This window comes from Pelecanus crispus, chromosome 8 (assembly GCF_030463565.1).
Source record: "Pelecanus crispus isolate bPelCri1 chromosome 8, bPelCri1.pri, whole genome shotgun sequence".
NCBI lineage: Eukaryota > Metazoa > Chordata > Aves > Pelecaniformes > Pelecanidae > Pelecanus > Pelecanus crispus.
Window position 1 is genome coordinate 31,511,970 of NC_134650.1, and position 19,161 is coordinate 31,531,130.

The following is a 19,161-nucleotide window of genomic DNA, read 5'->3' on the forward strand; positions in this document are numbered from 1 at the left end:
TGTGTGATTCTTGGGGAAACTGATAAAAGGTCATTTTGAGCAATAGTGTGATCAAATTAGGAATTCAGAAGGTGGAGGCAAGCTAAGTCCGTATGGGAGTATCATGATGGCAAGTGACACTGAATTGTTTAACATCTTCCCTTGTCTGTAAAGATACATAAAAATGTATTGGAAAATGCATACTGCAAATGATCTCTTCTGTAGCTTGTTCCTCCATTTGTCGTTAAAACAGAGTTTCTGGGTAGCTGAGATTGTTTCTTGTCCTCTGTTCACCAGACTCAGAAGATCTCTTGATTTTATGATCAATCTTTGCTGACATCTGTGGGATGTTCAAAATATACTACTTGAGTGCTTACAAGAACGATACAAGTCACTTCTCATAGGACCTTTAAGCCTTGTAGGCTCTTAAGGAATTAGAAGCCATCCAGATCCTTTATTATGACCCTTGCTTGCGCCCCGGTGATAGTTTTTGTCCTTTATTTAGTCAGTTAACCACTGATTACTCTGTGCCTACTCATGATGCAATAGACTTGTACATACTGCTCTTGGCAAAGGCAATGAAAGCTTGTACCATTCTGAAACATAAAATATGACTACTCCATAATCAGGAGAATATTTCATGACTTGGAGTCTTAAATGACCTCTCTTTGCTATGCAATAGCTTTTAAAAGGAAGGTGACCCAGAGCAATGAGGAAGAGGTAAAAAGAACGGATAACTGGGGAGGCCAGTTTAGTTGGTGCCAAGGAGAAGGGCTGGCAGCCCCCAGCACTGGGCACTGGGAAGCTGGAGCTGCTTGGAACTGCTGCCAGCCAGAGCCTCCATAGGGGGTGGCTGGCTTGATGCAGGGGACTCTTGTTTTGTGACTAGTGACTTACTTATGGTTGCTGAGAAAAGTGGCAATGAGCCAAGCAAAAGCCCTTTTTGTCCTTTACTCCCAACAGAGGACTTGGTAGTGGTTTGTCATGTGCATGGGCATAATCCAGGCAAAGTCCCCATATGCAATTAAAATAGATTTTGCTACTGTATGTGTTTCTTAGGAAGTGGTACTCCAAGTTACTGGTACTGTTCATTCTTTTATTTAATGTTTTGATCTGATTTCAATGCTTAATTTTCTTGGGGATTTTTTTTGTCTTTTAATCAATACTCATTTCTAAATATCAGCACTCCTTTAAATAATTCTGGTAGTATATACGTTACATAAAAGAGATATAATTTATACATAGTAATGTCTATGAGTAGCCATCTCGCCTTAATGTAAATTCCAATATAGTTCATGATCAGAAATCTCAAATGTATAGGTTTACCATTTAATAAAAATATTAGCAGCACCAACTTAAATCTCACAGATTAATTATATCTCTTTTGAACTGTCATCACAGTAGTCTATCATCACTATTTTCATGCCATTGCAGCCTTAGTTAGGCTTTTATGTGTCATTTTTAAAAATTATTATTATTATTCAGTTTTAAGATACTTGAATGTAATAGACCTAGTGGTACTAGAAAATCAATCTTAGTTGTTTATCTGTAGCTATTGTAAGGTTTTGTGCTATTTTCCACGGTTGGATATTCTGTAAGAAGGCTGTAGTGGAATACATTGTCCCAAAGATCACTGATCTTAGATGATCATGACAGATATATGGCAGGCAGAGTCTTACAATTATTCATGCTGAGTAGTAGTTCTCCAGTAGAGTATTTCTATTAAATTCAGCGGAACATTCCAGCAAGTAAGGGGCTGTGCAGCACATTTTAGCAGATAACTTGCTTTAGCTACCTTTTCTTATGACAAATCTATGTTTTGCAGGACAATATTAAGAATCATTTGAGAAAAATGTCTTTCATCAGAAAATATCATCTCATTAAAAACAGAAAGGTTCATACAATCCTCTTAGTTTCCTTAAAAATAAATCTTTTTGGAAAAAAAAGGTAATTGTATCCAGATTACAGTGATTGGTCTGAGAGCTGCCTCTGCACTAGAATACAAAACGTTAGGATTATCCCCTCATATGTGAAAGCATGTTTGAATCTCTGTTGCAGTAAATATTTGTGCAATATTGTAGAAAAATTTCTACAATAAAGTAGAAATATTTCTACAATAATTCTACATGATCACTACATAATTGTAGAAATTACAAATTAAAATCTTAATAGGAGAAGTTGAGAGAATTGATACAGAACTTATCTAGGAGATGGCTAGAATATTCGCCCAGGACCTGCAAGCAGGGAGAATGCTGCCACATCCATGCATCTGATTAGCCCAGATTGGATGCCTACTCTTTCATTAAAACCTTAAACTTTTCCCTTTTCTTCTTGTGCAGGTACAAGGGCAGAACTGGTTGGATGTGAGACTCAGGGGATAAGAAGTAGGTGGCACTCAATTCTGCTTTTTAAAGAGTATCCTAAGTATCTTCAAGAGTTGTTTGTTTCTTATAATTTTAATAACTCAAGTAGCCTTATCTTGCTATGTAATATCATTACTATGCACCTGTAAGACAAGAGGTATTGCTTTTTCTTAGGGGTGAACACTCTGGATCTAATCCAGATTGCTTAACAGAACACTTTCATTAATGGAAATGGTACTAGTCATTCTTAAAGCCAAGTTTTTACATGTTTTCATTATTGTAGCTCTCAAAATGCTTCATATTTATTCAGGATCAGCTCTTTCCTAATGATACTGGAAGTAGCATGGTTCCCAAAAACATGTTTTAGCATTTCTCTACTGAGTAACTATGAAACACTGAAATATTTTCTGTTGAGTTGATTTAGGTTTTGTATCTTATAGATCCTGATCCCTCAACTGAAACATTTAATAGGCAAATGTGTGGGAGTGGTAGGGTTTTAAACAAAGTATTGATGAAATGTATATAGACTAGAATGAAGTGTACTATTGCCAGATTCAGTAGGAATCCCAGTCTGACCTGGGGCGCTTTAAAAAAAATTGCAATGTAAAGCACTCTGAGAGCAAGGCCAAGCTTAAAGTGGATTAATGTAGGCCCACCCCCCGAGGTAAAAATTTTTTATAACTGATTTTATTTCCCTTGATGTAAAAAGAAATGCAACATACTCTCAGTTGCCATCTGATAGTGAACCATCTTCTGGAACACACAGCCAGTTTGATTGTGGGACACTTAGTCCAGGTGGAATTTCTCCAACTTGCTGGAGTTAAATTGTTGCCAGGATTGTGTCCTGTATATAAATAGAGGAAAGAGATAGTCCTGCTGGAGACTTGATTCTCAAAAAGGTTTTTTAAACAAATGGCATTTCTGAGAAATTGAGCAAAATGTTTCAAGATAAAAGAATGTTAAATATAGCTAGAAATAAGAGAGCCATATGTTCAAAGCATATCAACTTTGAAACCATGCACTTAACCCTGGGACTCACCAAGATTTCACATTTTAAATAAAAATTTTAACTTCCTGAAAAGATAAAGTTCATTCATCTTGAGGGTAGCCTAGAAAGAAAAGAAGGAAAATATAATCCATGGAGCAACCTTTCACTAAGATAAGCATCTTTGACATTTGGAAAAAAAGGAATATAATGTGTAAAAATAAGATGGGTCATATCCCTTCCTAAAGAACTCTTTTGTTACATTTGTACATCAAAGTAGGAGTAAGGTTATTTTCTGAATGGGTTTTTTGGCTAACAAGTACATTATCTTCCAAAACAGTTGCCAGAAACATAAAATCTTAGTTCATTGGGAAAGAAATACACCATTTTAGCACTCCTATTTGAAACATTATACAGAGCGCAGGCTGTTCTAAGTTCAATGCAAATGTTACGTAAATATACCCATTAAAAATTTGGTCAACTAGAAGGAGTTTATTTGGTTGCTTCTAAATGATACTGATAAATGTCAGCATTTGTGTGTAACACAGTATATATGTGTTTGTGCAACAGTCATCTATGTTCAATTTAACTGATTTTATTTCTTACACAAACTGAGCTTTCATCCTGGAATGTTTTCCAGTAACACAAGGGCAGATCAGGAAATGTGTAAAATGGATCAGTGCCCAAAAGACTAAGTTATACATCTATTCTTGGAAAAACATGAGGACATATTGTCTTAAAAAAAAAGGCATAAATTACAGAAAAACACAAGTTCAGTTGAACTTGCATATTGAGCTACAACGTCTATACAAATCCTCATTACATTACTAACTGTAGCACCTAGGTTCTTTTTTGAACGTAGCTACCTGAATATACATAGACAAACACAATTAAATTTCACTTAGTTATCTGAGCATGTGGGCATATTTATTTTACTATGAAGTCAGCTTTGGCTTTTTGTAATATCATATTTTTATATTAATTTATAAGTATATTACCCACAAGGAAAAAATGGGAAGGTGAAATAAAGTGAAATGGTTTTTATTTTGTTTCAAATACTTTGAAATGAAGCTTTTGAAAGTACAAGATACTACACAACCTGATAATTTTCTAGATAGAACTTACTCAAAATTATATCGGATGAAAGTCATCTATGAAAAAAGTTTCAACTTACTGAATGACTTGTCTTGAATATAAAGTAGACTGCCTTGACTGCATTAACATGCATTACAGAATATATGAGGATCTGTTTGAATGGTAAACTTTATTGTTACTCCTTTTGCACTTCTCCATCATTGCACTCTGTCAAACTAACATTTAATTTTTTTCTACAGGTTAAAAATATAATGCAAAAATAGAAAGTGAGAGAATATGTAACGCTGCACTCAATTAAGTGACAAAATAACGATTGATAAGCTAATGACAATTCTGCAGAACCTCTGAGACACTAACACTGTCTATTAGAAGAAAACCATCCAAACCAAATCCAGAGCATCAAGAACCTTGTCACTCTTTCTGCAGGAGCATTCCCCTCTGTGTGTAGAGGCAGTTTACCAGACACACCTAGAGTGAGATAGTAAATAAATATGCACTATCAGTAAATTTTCAAACTGTTGGTATTTATTCAGACTCAGGAACTGCTTCTTCATGTATGCTTTTACATTTGTAAACTGGATTACGTATTGCTTCCAACAGCAATGGACTGGACTCTGTGCGGAGCAAGTACCTCATGGTGCTGTGTCTCAGGCCCTGTGTTCCTGTGAATCCTGTTAGGTCCATTTGGGTTCCAGCAGAGCCTGTTTCCATCACCTGCCCTTGCAAACTTTCAGCTTCTCTGCATCTTTGAAGACCTTTCAGGGCCAGTGAGTGCCATTGGAATAGAGTATCCATAAAGTGATCAGCTTCCCTAGGGATTTTGCTGATTTTCATGGAGGCCTCAATAGTGTCATAGATCTCAGAGGGTTGGCTGAATAGGGTGTTCCTTCTTCAGTGGAGCTTTCTTGCTTTCAAGAGGCATCAGTTCTTGTCATTTTGGACTGTTCACATACATAAATACTTTCCAGGTTGAAGTCTAACAGGTCCCATTGGCCGTGTCTAAACTTCAGAGCAGGTGTCCCCATGATGTACCTTGAAGTGCTGGCCTGTTGACCATCCAGTCTGTGATAGCACCACAGCTCTCCCTGCTCAAATGCCTAGGTCACCTTCTAGTGGGAACACTAGAGGTATGTGTAGCCAGATTCAGACCCTGAGAAATGCTTTTGGTTTCCAGCCCTTTAGATGTACCCAGGTAGAACCTGCTGAATTTACATTCCTTGTTTCAAAGGACTTAACAGCCAAACTGTTATCACGTTAACTGTGCCTGCGTGCAAGCTAGTCTGATGTCCTTTTAGAAATCAAGTTTACCTTTTCCCTTTTGTACTGGACATTTCATAAACCCTGGTAAAACTGCAGTCATAGTAGAGAAACTACACACAATGCCATTGACAACAGTCTTTGAGAAACAAGGAAAATTTAAGGAATTAAGGGTACAATAATCTCCAATAAAACCTGCCCAGCTACTTAGTATTATAAATGCATTTTGGAAAAGTGTCATGTTCATTATACACATTAAAGAAGTGAACACACATTTGATTGTCTTATTAAGAGCAAAAGTAATATTTTTTAATAATATACTAAGGCATTGGTTTCAAACTGTTGGAGAATCACTGTTTGAATAAATGCAATGTGTTTACATGATGAATGCTTTCTCTTGAGGTTACCTTACCTTCTGATGATTGAGTCTGACCCTGTTTAACTACTTTGACAAGATTCTTGCCCAAAGTAACATTTTTAATTAGCATTCTTGTTTGTTTATGTCTAGAGATTGAGAGAAAAATAACTAAAAGCTTTGGAACAACTATTGAGTCTGCACTTGCTCTAAGCTGGAAGAAAATAATTTTTACTATATGTTTAAAATTATATAACACGTTTCAGATGTTGGTTCAGATTACTGTTAAAATGGCATTCAAATCTGGGAGTGTTTCTTGCTGGTTTTATCCTTTTAAAAATTTCCACTGTGCTTTTTTTCATCTTTAATTAAATTTCAATTCATTTTATAATACTAATTAAAGTATTTACAGCAAGAAATTCTATCCATTTGCAAAACTGCAATAAATCGTTAACATTTTTGCAAGCAAGCAAACTTTTTAGAAGTTTTGCAAAATCTTTATCCTGTATTTGTAGTCTTACATTGAAGGGTAGGTCATCAGCTGGTATAAGTCACTGTCATTCACTGGAGTCAGAAGAGCAATTTTGATTTACAACAGTTTAGAATTTGGCCAATAATCTAATTAATATAATCAAAACCATGTACAGACACTAGAATAAACAATACCAAACAGTAAGGCAAGTAACCTATCTTACAATGAAAATAAAATGAATGTCCCAGGCTTCTTAAATCACTGTTTCATTACATAGCTTTGCTTTCTATCAGCTTTGATCTCCTTCATTTCATTAGAGCAAACTTCTCATTAGAGGCATAAATTTCTTCCTATGAAATTGATCTCACATTCAACACTGATACCTAGTGACTTTTTCCAGTTTCAGCTTTAGTCTTTTTATACAGCACTTTAAAAAAAAAAACAAAAAACCAAAAAAACAACCAAACACAAATTATTACATCATAAGTAGAAGAGCATATGGCATGTCCAAAAGCGAGTACACAATAAATATGTTTCTAATAAATACTTTGGTACTGAGTAAATTACAGAAGGGAGAAGACAATAAACTACCATTCTGCTATTAATTCCTTTTCTTAGCATGGTAGCAGTTATTAAATTAGTTTAATCATAGCCAAGCGGTTGAGGTGCAGTAGCACTGCTTATTACACTAGCCATTATCATCTCACTGTTACCTTGGGCTTTCCTCATCTGTTTTGTATTCACTATATCTCTCAGATGTATGTCTTGTAAGCTTTCTTATTTTATATAAAAAAATGGGTGTATTTTACATGTCACAACTGGGCCTTGATATATGACTCTGGCCTTCAAGTTTTGTCAAAAATAAATACCAATTATAATAATTTCAGAGCAATAGACAAAACTCATTTAGCCTCAGGGTAGAACATTGTGCAAATATATTACTTTGTTTAGCTTGGGTTGATTCACAGATGCATAGAGAAACAGAGGAGGTAAAACTTAGAAAAGCATGCCCACTACATACCAATTTTAGCAATTGTTGTACCAAAGTTAATTCTACACTGTTAGTGCATTTTTTTCATGAAGTTACACTAGTTTATTTGTGGTATTCATGAGTTCTCAGTATTTGGACAAATCAGGACATTTTCAGTGGACTTCCTTATCTGTAATAAAAGTAATGGAATGCCTGCGTTTTGGCATCTGACAAACTCTGTATTTAGGAGTGGATTCTTGTATCTGTAGGCTGGACAAGTGGGGCTTCTGCAAATACACTATTCCATTACAGCTTTCTAGTTAAAGATCAGCTGCAGGAAACAGTAAATTTAAAATAGTGATGACAATGTTAAAACTTCCTGAGGAAGAAGGAGACTATTGAAGATAGGGAGGCAAATATCCTATTAGAAGAAATAGAACTAAATGCTCTATGGTGACTCTATAGCATTGTGCAAGTATTCACAGTGGGCTATAGATGAGAATATGAAAAAGATGAGTGTTATAACATCAAGGGGTATGAATGACAAACAGATGCTAAACAGACAAATGAGCTATGGCTGAAGGAGGCCAGTGCTGTTGTATGCTGAGGGAATAGAGAGGAGAGGAAGAGGTGGATAAAAAAAAATATAGCCCCAGAGAAAACTGAAAACCATGCTGAGAAGTAGTCTGGAGAAGATCACAGGAAACAGCTTAAGGAATTAAAAACATTTGGGAAATTACAGCACTTAGGAGGAATTAAATATAAGAAAGTAATGGTCATCTATGAAAATAGAAACTTTAAAAAGGAAGGGACTGCAGCACAGAATCTGGAGGAGAAGAGCTAGAAAATCAGTAGATATGATCTCAGCATGAATAAAGAGAGACATGCTAAGGACCCCATGCAACATATCAGTCTCTAGGAAGACCATTTATGAACAGTTAACAATAGACTTTGGCAAGAGACAGCAAGGAAATGTCTGAGAGAGAGGAATATCTGACTGAAGTGATGGTCTTACATCAGTCCCATCATGACTGGGAAGAATGTGTATCAGATATAAATAGCATCTTAATTTATTTCAAGTGGATATAACTTGCTTTTCACTGATACTCCTTACTCTTAATTTGTTAAAGAGATTATATAGATAAATATTAGCATAATTTACAAAGTAATGTAAAATTACATTGGAAGCAGAAGCACTAAAATAGTGCAGATGTCTTTTTTATTTTCCTAATGAATTAACCATATTGAAAGCATTATTTTCAGACTTTGATTATCCAGGTAAGCCAGTGGAAATATTTGTCAAGTATTCAGATTTAAGAAACGGACCCAAGCATAGATAAAAACATAGTTCATAATGAGAACGGATGCTACAGAGACGAAAGGTATCTTCAAAAATCATATATGGCTTAATCCCATAGTCATTTTCTGTATGTATTTAGAGTCTAACTTTTAAAAGTATTTAACAGTTGTTCTGCTGAGCAGTGCAATGTGTGGCTGATTTAGGAGCTGCATACTTAATGCTTACCTCCCTGCTTATGCCAGTCAGGTATCTTTTTCTGTACCTAAGACAACATGAAGTTGTATGGGAGCCCAAGTTTCATCTCATTTCCTTTGTGTGAATATTTATGAGGTGCAGGCTGTAGGAATTAAATACGAAAATCTCATTGAATTAGGTACCTCGGTACTTTTGTAGATCTTGGCCTAGCCCAGAGTTTCATGAAGAGGGCCTATGTCAGTCACAGTGCCTTCTACCACCATCGATATGGTACCCAATTTTAAGTGCTTAGTTTTCTGAATAGAACTTGCTTGTTAACTTGTTAAAAGATCTGTGAGACGCAATCCCAAAGCTGATTAGGCAAATGTAGAGTAGCCTCAGTAGAAGACAATTTTTTCTTCCAAAATTATCCAGAAGGCAGGAAAAGTAGGTTAAAATGACTTCAGGAATGGGTTCCAGCTCCTTCATATGATGGGGAAAAGAGGTGAAACCCAAGGGGGAAAAGGAGGAGTGTCTAGCTGTGCTTGGAGAATACAAGTTTGTTCAAATCATGGGGGCATAGGAGAAAGAATGCTTTAGTTGTGGGTTCTGTGAATAACAGTCCAAGTGTTCCCAAGAGCAGAACCTCAAATTTCTAGTGAAATTTTTTTGTTGAGCATGTGTGTGTGTTTGATCTCCTACATGCCTCTGAGGTTGGTTGCCAAAAGAGAGCTTTTGCACTTTTGGTTTTGTACTTTCTTGCCTGAGACTATGTATAGGTCTTACCACAACAGCTTGTTTTAATGTTCCAAAAATCATTAAATGCTCCTGTAATCATAGTCACTGTCATATGTTTAGGTGGTATTGCAAAATGGCTTTGTAAACTGAACATCAGTGTGAAATACATGAATGAATTCAAGAAATGTAACAAACAACACAGTAATGAGAAAATTTGGGGAAAAAATAGAAAATCACATAAGCTACTTGATTCTCATCAGCCTCCAATTTAGAAAGAGGAGATATAGTAAGTCCCTCAGGGAGACTGTTACAGTAATTGATTTGAAGCTGACCCTAGATGTACTGTTGCTACAGTAAGCACAGAATTTGGAAATGTATATTAAATGCAGTTGACAAGTGGAAATAGTGGGATCAGAATATGAAAGACCGAAGAAACCAGAGTGAAAGGCTACTTTAAATTCCATATGGCAGCAACAAGTGCAAAGCAAGCTTAGCTTACCTCACACAACAGAAGTCTCAAGGGTAGAATGCCAAGTTAGAACCAAAAAATAACATTTCTTCCTCATCCACTTTAGCAGAAGTTTAGTAACTGTGCAGCTGGAGAGACAAGAGGAAACAAAGCGGCAACATTTCTCAGAAAAATTAAAGATAAGATACATGCGTGCCAATCAGCCAGTGTTTGTATCCTCCTCCTTTATTTTTCCCTGACCACTTTCCCAAATTAGAAGGGCACTCAGCTCTCTCCTAATTCCCCTTCAGGGTTCTGGTAGCAGGAGTATTCAAAGGAGAAGTATAACTACTTTATTTAGAAGTTCAGCCAACTTCAGTACATTTAGAGCCCTCACAGAGCAGCATCTCCCTACCCTAAGGAAGCTGAAGGTTGTTTTACTCCCAGAAGAACACGCTGTTCCACCTGATGTTTCTTCAGTATTTTTCTTAAACCATTACTACTTGCAACTTTACTTCCAGGTAATAAGAGCTCATTACAGCACTTTTGCCCTGATAATTCAGAAACCTGAAATGAAAATAACTTATCCTCTAGGATTTCTACTAGTTGTGCTGAGCTTGTAGCTCTTTTATTCATTCTTAAAAATGTCCTCAAGTCAGAAATACTTAACTAGAATACTCGACACATTCCAGTTTTGGGAGACCTAGAAGTCATCTTGACCTAGAGCTCTAGAACTGTGAACACTCTTATCTCTAGCTAACCTGCAAAAACATCAGATAATTCTAGGCAGAGAATATGAGGCTACCTGGGCCAGCAACATGACAAATGGTATAATATGTTAATTGCATCAGCATAATACAATACCATTTTGTTCCTGGGTAGCCTTTTTCATTCTGAGTGCCTCAAGATGTACTCCAAATTTTTTATGCAACCTTCAGCTTAATTCTGTATTGATAATATTGAAAGTATTGGTTTTTACAAATTTTACAGAAAGGCTCGCATGTTCTATACACTTAAAGGCTGTTAAGTAGAAAAGAGGTAAAGAACGAGGATTTCTAAGCCTTTCGAATGAAGCTTGTTTTGATAACTACATCTAGTTATTATATTGCTCTGTATGGATTTAATATGATTTAAATACTCCATGGTGATGGAGTCTGTGCATGTGATACATTAGTGCTTCTAAAAGTAATTGTCATTGTGATCCATTAAAGAGTAGCTAATGCAACATCTAGCCCATAAAGTCTGGGATTCATGAGACTACAAAATAATTATTAAGATAATAATGTAAAAAATGGGCAAACCCACATTATATAACATTAGCTTTGATAAATGTTGTTCCATAAAATTAGTATTTGAAGTAGATATTTACTAGGTTGGTCATATAAGTATCTGTCCGGCAAAAGTATATTTTCTCAAATTAAAAAATGTCTTTCTTACAAAATTGGCCACAAGTGCCTTTTCTTATCTCTTATGGTTTCCAGTACTATGTAAATTCATAGCTCAGAGGAATGGTGTAATCTCGCATAATGAGTTGCATGATATATTGAGCCAGTTTAAATGTATCTTAGTTTGAGAGAGGATTTTATTACTTTTCCCAAATATTATTTTGTTTCTTCAATATTATCATAAAACCTCATTCAGATAACATTGAATATCTTCTTTAAAGCTTGCACAGGCACCAGAACTGAGGGGATATGGATACAATGCAATCCTTAACTCACCCCTATTGTGCAGGAACAGAACAGGAGCTTCAAAGCTGCTGGGGGTCTTACATATCTCATATGTGCTGCAACAATGAAACAAACTATGAACAGGGCTTAAGGCTCAACTCTGAATTCTTGCCTTTGTGAGTTTGTGTCTCATGCATGGAGAGCATTGATTTTGCAAGGTACTCAGAGATGTGGCCTGTCTGTCTGTGAATAGGACTAGATGGATTATTTTCTGAAGTTTGATGTTAAGACAGCGATACCTCCTTTTTTGGTCTGGCACTCCTATTAAGCTGCACAAGGAGGTTAAGTAAATATTAGGGGGTTTATATATGAATTAATTCATTTCAATAATAATGTATTTATACTGATAAAAAGATAATTGTTAATCTCACACAATGCAATGCTGTTCTGTTCTGCTTTAAAAGATGCTAGTAGTATAGAAAATGCAATTATGTTAATGTGCAGAATCTAAACCCACCCCAGATTTAGGCTGTACTGAAGAAATTGTCATAGGGTCAAAGGTGCATATTCAAAGTTATTTCACAGAGAAAGTCTGATGTGGTAGCCAGTTTTGCAAAATGTTTCAAATGTACTGAATTGGCTGGCAAAAGAAATTATATCATATGACAAAAGATGTATGAGTTTTCACAGCCCCAGCACTGCAGTCCTGCTAGTAATATAAAGCCAGGTTACATGAGCTGCCATTGAGTTGAATCTGCTTTTGGATAAACTCCATGGGTTTAATCCAAGGGGAAAATACTCTTCAGTGTAACAAGCTAAGCCTTTAGCTGTTCAGAAAATAAATGCTGTATTAGTTTAATTACTTTAGTCACCTACTGAAGATCTGAAAAAGTCTTTTAACAAACCAAGTATTCTTAGCTAGGCTGTTGCCTTGGCTATGTGATCTTTCACTGTATAGCCATATGGAAGTGCTGCAGTCAGAGTTTAGATCCTTCATTCTTTAGGCAGCTAATGAAACATAGAAGCAATTTCTCTTTACTCTCCCACCTTAAATTTTGATTTGGTGACATTATCAGATTTATAAAGAGGAGCTGAATCTGTCTCTGCCAATACAGAGAAGTGAACAGAGGGAGAAGATGTCATTACAAATAAAAGAGGTCAATAATTATAGACCAAATCCTGCTTTGACTGAAGTGGCACAAATGGCATGACTTTCAACAAGAAGAATAGTTGCAAATCACTGACAGTAAAGCTTAATAAAATGTCCTTTCTATTCATAAGGATGTTCACAGCTCATATTTGTATTCTGTAAAGATAACTTGAAAAATCCTTAGAATATAAATGTATTTTATAGGAATGGCATACTTTTCAGACTGCTGTGAAGGAAAATATGGTATATGTTCATGGCATATGTAAAAGAACAACTGTTGGCATTCGATTAGGTATATATGTCATACAGGAACATGCATCTTAGCATAAGCATCAACAGCTGGATGTTGTTCTTGTAAAAGTCCATGGAAGTCTTATTCCTGATTCACAGTTCTGAGACTTTGAAATGCAAGTTTCTTAGAGGGCAAAAAATTGGTGTGGATACCTTAACCCGTCCTCTTTCTGAAGTAGAAAGATTGAGCATCATGACTTTTGTTATGAAGTTGATCCTTGAAATGTAGTACGTGTGAATCTTAAAGATACCGTAACAATTCTCCTAAGAAGTAGATGCAGGATACCTGCTTATAACTTACTGGGCTATGCTTTGCCACATTCTTGGTCATTCTTTCAGTTTGCTTTATGGCACATATATGGAACCCACTTTTAGAATGCAAAGTTTGTACGGTGGGATGTTATGAACTGAATAATTGAATTATTTTCAATTTTTAGTATAACTATGGCATTTCAGAAAAGCAGAGGGAAGCTCTTTTAGATTTGTTATAATTACAACTATATGGCAACATTTTCTCAACTTCTTATTAGGGCTCTGCTTTTCTATTTTCTTGCAAGTGAAACCAAATCACTGGCCTGTTCACCAAAAAAAAAAATTCTTTGGTCTCAAGGCTTTTGTATTCAACAAGGAGGTTGGACTGTGCTCCAACAAACAGAATTATTCAGCAAGTCATTGCCTTCAAGAAGTAATGTGTAACACCTTGTTTTGTTCCTTGGTTCAAAAAGCACTGTCACTTGTACACCAGTGGTTTTTAAAAAAAGACTATAATTCATATGCAAACTAAGCGGGGATTCATGATTTCATAATAAAATGTTGAAACGCTTTGATCATGAGCTGGAAGGAGGTGTGAAACAGTGCTTCAGAAACAGACAGATATTTGTGTAATCAGCCTTTATGTATTGCCAGTTCAGAATAATAACATATAAAAAGCCCCAACTTACCTCATCTGCCTGGTACAGCCAAGGCATAAATAAAAGAGAACAATGGAATTACTATTACTCACTCACTGAGCCCCAGCTACATCACTGTATTCTTTATAATTGCTGGCAAGAAGATTAATGTTTTGTTAAATATCAGAGTAAGGTCACAAGGGGGCTTGCAGGGCTGTCTAAACATCTAGGCTTTAAACTCCTTCCTTCCTTCCTTCCTTTTTTTCCCTTTTTAAATTTTTTTTAATTTTAATTTCACAGAAATGAACTCACAGCATTTCCTTTAATTATGGTGACTTTTACATTTTTGCATTTGAAAGGCAGCTTCCATTTTTGACAATGCAAAAAATAAACAAGGGCAACAATTGGTGTATGGCTGATAAAGCTTAATCACCATATTGATAGGAAGATGGTAGGGGTTTTGTGTGTTAGAAATAGACCCAAGTTTGATTTTGTCTGTCATATCTCTGTTCCTTCATGTCTGTTAGTTCTGTAATCAAATTAGGATTTTTTTCTCATCATATTAATGTCAGTTATCCTAAGTAATGATATATTTGGCTTAAAAATAGTCTTTGTAAATGTCTATTAACTTACAGCTCATGAACACCAGGACAATAACAGTTCAGGGGAAAACCCCACAGTTTTGCAAAATGAGATTTATACCTTATGTACCTTCAGAGTGTATATACCACCAGATTGAGTTTACTAGCTCGAATTTCAGAACTTTTGCAGCAAATAAATACTAACATTTCTTCTTTGTATAGAAAAAACTTTATCATTATAGAATCATAGAATCGTTTAGGTTGGAAAAGACTTTTAAGATCAACCAGTCCAACCATTAACCTAACACCACCAACTCCACCACTAAACCAATTAAGGGTAGAGTAGCAACCCCACGCCTCCTGGCTTGGTGGCTGAATCATTTATAATGAAAGTAAAAACTAGGAATCATTAAGATTGGAAAGGACCTCTAAGATCATCAGTCCAATCATCAACCCAACACCACCATGTCCACTAAACCATGTCCCACAGTGCCACATCTACCTGTTTTCTGAACACTTCCAGGGATGGTGACTCCACCACCTCTCTGGGCAGCCTGTTCCAATGCTTGACTACTCTTTCTGCGAAGAAATTTTTCCTAATATCCAATCTAAACATCCCCTGATACAGCTTGAGCCCATTTCCTCTCCTCCGATTGCTAGTTACTTGGGAGAAGAGACCAACACCCACCTCACTACAACCTCCTTTCAGGTAGTTGTAGAGAGCGATAAGGTCTCCCCTCAGCCTCCTCTTCTCCAGACTAAACAATCCCAGTTCCCTCAGCTGCTCCTCATAAGACCTGTGCTCTAGACCCTTCACCAGCTTCATTGCCCTTCTCTGAACACGCCTCAGCAACTCAGTGTCTTTCTTGTATTGAGGGGCCCAAAACTGGACACAGTATTCCAGGTGCAGCCTCACCAGTGCCGAGTACAGGGGGACAATCATCTCCCTGCTCCTGCTGGCCACACTATTCCTGATACAAGCCAGGATGCTGTTGGCCTTCTTGGCCACCTGGGCACACTGCTGGCTCATGTTCAGTTGGCTGTTGACCAACACCCCCAGGTCCTTTTCTGCCAGGCAGCTTTCCAGCCACTCTTCCCCAAGCCTGTAGCATTGCATGGGGTGGTTGTGCCCGAAGTGCAGGACCCGGCACTTGGCCTTGTTGAACCTCATACAGTTGGCCTCAGCCCATCGATCCAGCCTGTCCAGATCCCTCTGCAGGGCCATCCTACCCTCGAGGAGATCAACACTCCCACCCAGTGTGGTGTCATAGAATCATCTGCAAACTCACTGAGGGCGCACTCAATCCCCTCATCCAGATCATTGATAAAGATATTAAACAAGACTGGCCCCAAATCTGAGCCCTGGGGAACACCACTCATGACCGGTCACCAACTGGATTTAACTCCATTCACCACAACTCTCTGGACTTGGTCACCCAGCCAGTTTTTTACCCAGCGAAGAGTATGCCTGTCCAAGCCATGAGCTGCCAGCTTCCTAAGGAGAATGCTGTGGGAGACTGTGTCAAAGGCTTTGCTGAAGTCCAGGTAAATGACATCCACAGCCTTTCCATCATCTACCAGGCGGGTCACCAGGTCATAGAAGGAGATCAGGTTGGTCAAGCAGGACCTGCTTTTCATGAACCCATGCTGGCTGGGTCCGATCCCCCGGTTATCAGTCTTCCTCATCATTTTTGGCCTAAGTGGGCTATAGAAATAGTCAAAGAAATATTCCATTATAAATTAACTGATTTTTTTTTTTTTTTTTTTTTAGGGAAACTAAAATGTCTGATACATATGGTAGAACAGCTTCACTTGTGAATGACGGCTAATGTAGGAGATGTCTGGTAAATATAAGCACAGTTGTTTCTGGTGAAGGAGCAAAGAAATTACGTAGTCATCTTAATCTCTTGTTTAGACTATTGCCAGTCATTTGCAAAATGCAAATATCTTCCTCATTTGGCTAAGATTATCCTCTAAATTATACAGGAGCAGCCTGGGCAGCAGCAACCAGTCATTTATACAAAAATGGTAAACATGTTTTACAGGTCTCTGTATGTTCTAACTTTTTCGGAGTGACACCCCAGATCCATTTAGGGTATCTTTACTTTGTAGAAGGATTCTCTGAAACAGGTGCTTTTAGCCCTGGAAGTGCTCAGTGTTTGGGCCAACATGACAATTGCCACCTGAGTGCCACAGGAATGTGATATTCCCCCTCTTTCCCTCTCATAGTGCTCAATAAGCTCCCTGAGCAATCACTTCTGTGAACAGTGAGTGGGGCATTAATGGGACCAATAAAGCAGAGAAAGGCTTGTATTAAAGAATACTTATTTCTTGGTGTCCTTTGCATGCTAAAATACCCTTAAGTCAAGAACTGAGAGGGCTCCTTAACAAAATGGTGTCATTAGGAATCCGTTAGTGTCTTTTAGTGGAATAGGGCTTTTCTTGAAGAGGGGTAAATTTATGTGGTATTACTGACTTTTATGAATGTTGTCTTCAGTTATCTAAAACTAAGGACTTCAAAGAGCAATATATGGACAGCAGTGGCGAAAATCATACATTTGAATTCTACTACTTTGCACAGAAATAGCAGTGCTGCAGAAGAACAGCAGCTTTATAAGCAGTCCGCAATACCTGGACAGCAGTGAGTGGTCGCAGAAGAAGGCTTAGCAATCCGAGTTAAAGGAGGTAAGAGATTGAAGAACCCATGTTCTTGATCCGGTTTAATCTATGACTCTTGGAAAAAGTATTTTATTCTTACTCAGTTTGCCTGTTAGAAATTAAAAATAATGAAAAATCTGTTCCTATTTTCCTAGAAGTCTGTTGCGAAAATACTATGTCAGTAATTATATACCAACAGGCATTAAAGCGTTGTTATAAGAATCCTATTCTCTACATTCGTGGATGTGTAACTGTGAAAATTACCTATAGAAAATACAATTTGAGACCTAGATTGACTGATCCTGAAAATATCCTTCAGTTTCATCATTTCTTGTTATCACCATTAAGTACACCAAGTGGTATTACCACACCACAATCATTGAATAAGTAGTGGAGTATTTCCCTTATGGTTACAATCCACTGGAGTCCTAAGGAGCAGGAAAGGAGCCTGGAAGGAATGGGAGTGAATGGGACTTGTTAAAATTAAAAAAAAAAAAAAAAAAAAAATAGTAAGACCGCTTGCAGTTCATTTAGTTCGTAAGAATTCTTTATGAACTATGACAATATTGTGAACTAATTACTCCATAATTTCAGTTTGCATGTCTCCCCTGGAGATATGAATGCTATTCCCATTAATATCAGCCAAGGATCTGGTGCAGTTTTCTCTTAGCAATAACTGTAGTGAAAGGTATGGACTGGAGGACTTGGCAGTCTTGTACCTGTTTTTGCAATAGAAAATTTACTAAATATCAATCAATAAATGTTTAAAATAAATCTGTACCCTCTGCTGTTGCAGCTTCAGCAGGGCTTGCAAAGAGCCAGAACGTCCAATCAGAAGATGTTTCAAGTTTTAACACCAAGCTTGCTTGGTTACTTGGTTCTCTTCACAGAGAACATCTACAGATTTGCACACTCTGATGTTGCAATTACATAATACCCCATCTGTTCTTGATATGGTTTATCTAGAGAGTGGAGCTGAAACCCAAGCCTCTTCAGGGAAAATAAATGAAGTAGGAAAACAGCAGGGGAAATAAATGAAGTAGGAAAACAGTTTTAGGGAGCAGGTCCAGTTCATTACCTCCTTCTTAGCACTGGAAATGAAGACTTTGCCAAGAATTTCAGTCCTCTTTCAGAATGTTCAACTCAGTAACATAAATATTCTCAACTATGGGGTTTCTTACGGCTTCCTCTCTCAGAGATACCAGTGAGGTTTACTTATCAACTTCTGTCAGTCCAGGTCACATAAGTCTTAAAACTGCCCATTATTACTTGCATATGCTTGATCATGAAGCTCATCTGTCAAAAGCCCTTTACCTTTCCTCACATTTTCTTCCTTGTGCATGTTTCTTTCGTGATGTTTTGGTAAGAATCATGTCTCTGGAATTGCTAATGAGATTTAAATGAAGAGGCAAAACCTAGGTTTTGCCAAAACTCAGAGTGGTTTTGGACTACGCCAAACCTGTGGACAATCAGCTGAACTACAATCCTGAGTTATTGCAGTTCTTTTAATCCTGGCTCTCGTCCAGCTAGCTCCTTAACCCAGCCTCGAGAAAACATGCTTCTTAACCATCCTCAATGGCTTTTTTCCATTGTGTGGATAAATTTATTTTCCAGTTCCTCTGGGGTGGCAGGAGGCAAGCCAATCTGCCATTATAACATCAATACACGAAGGGTCCCTGAAGGGCAGCTTCAGTCCCTCGTACAGCATATCAGAATCAAATATTAAGAAACCTTGAAGACAGTTTTAGCATGAGTTTTGTTTGATATGGTCAAGATCAGAAAGGA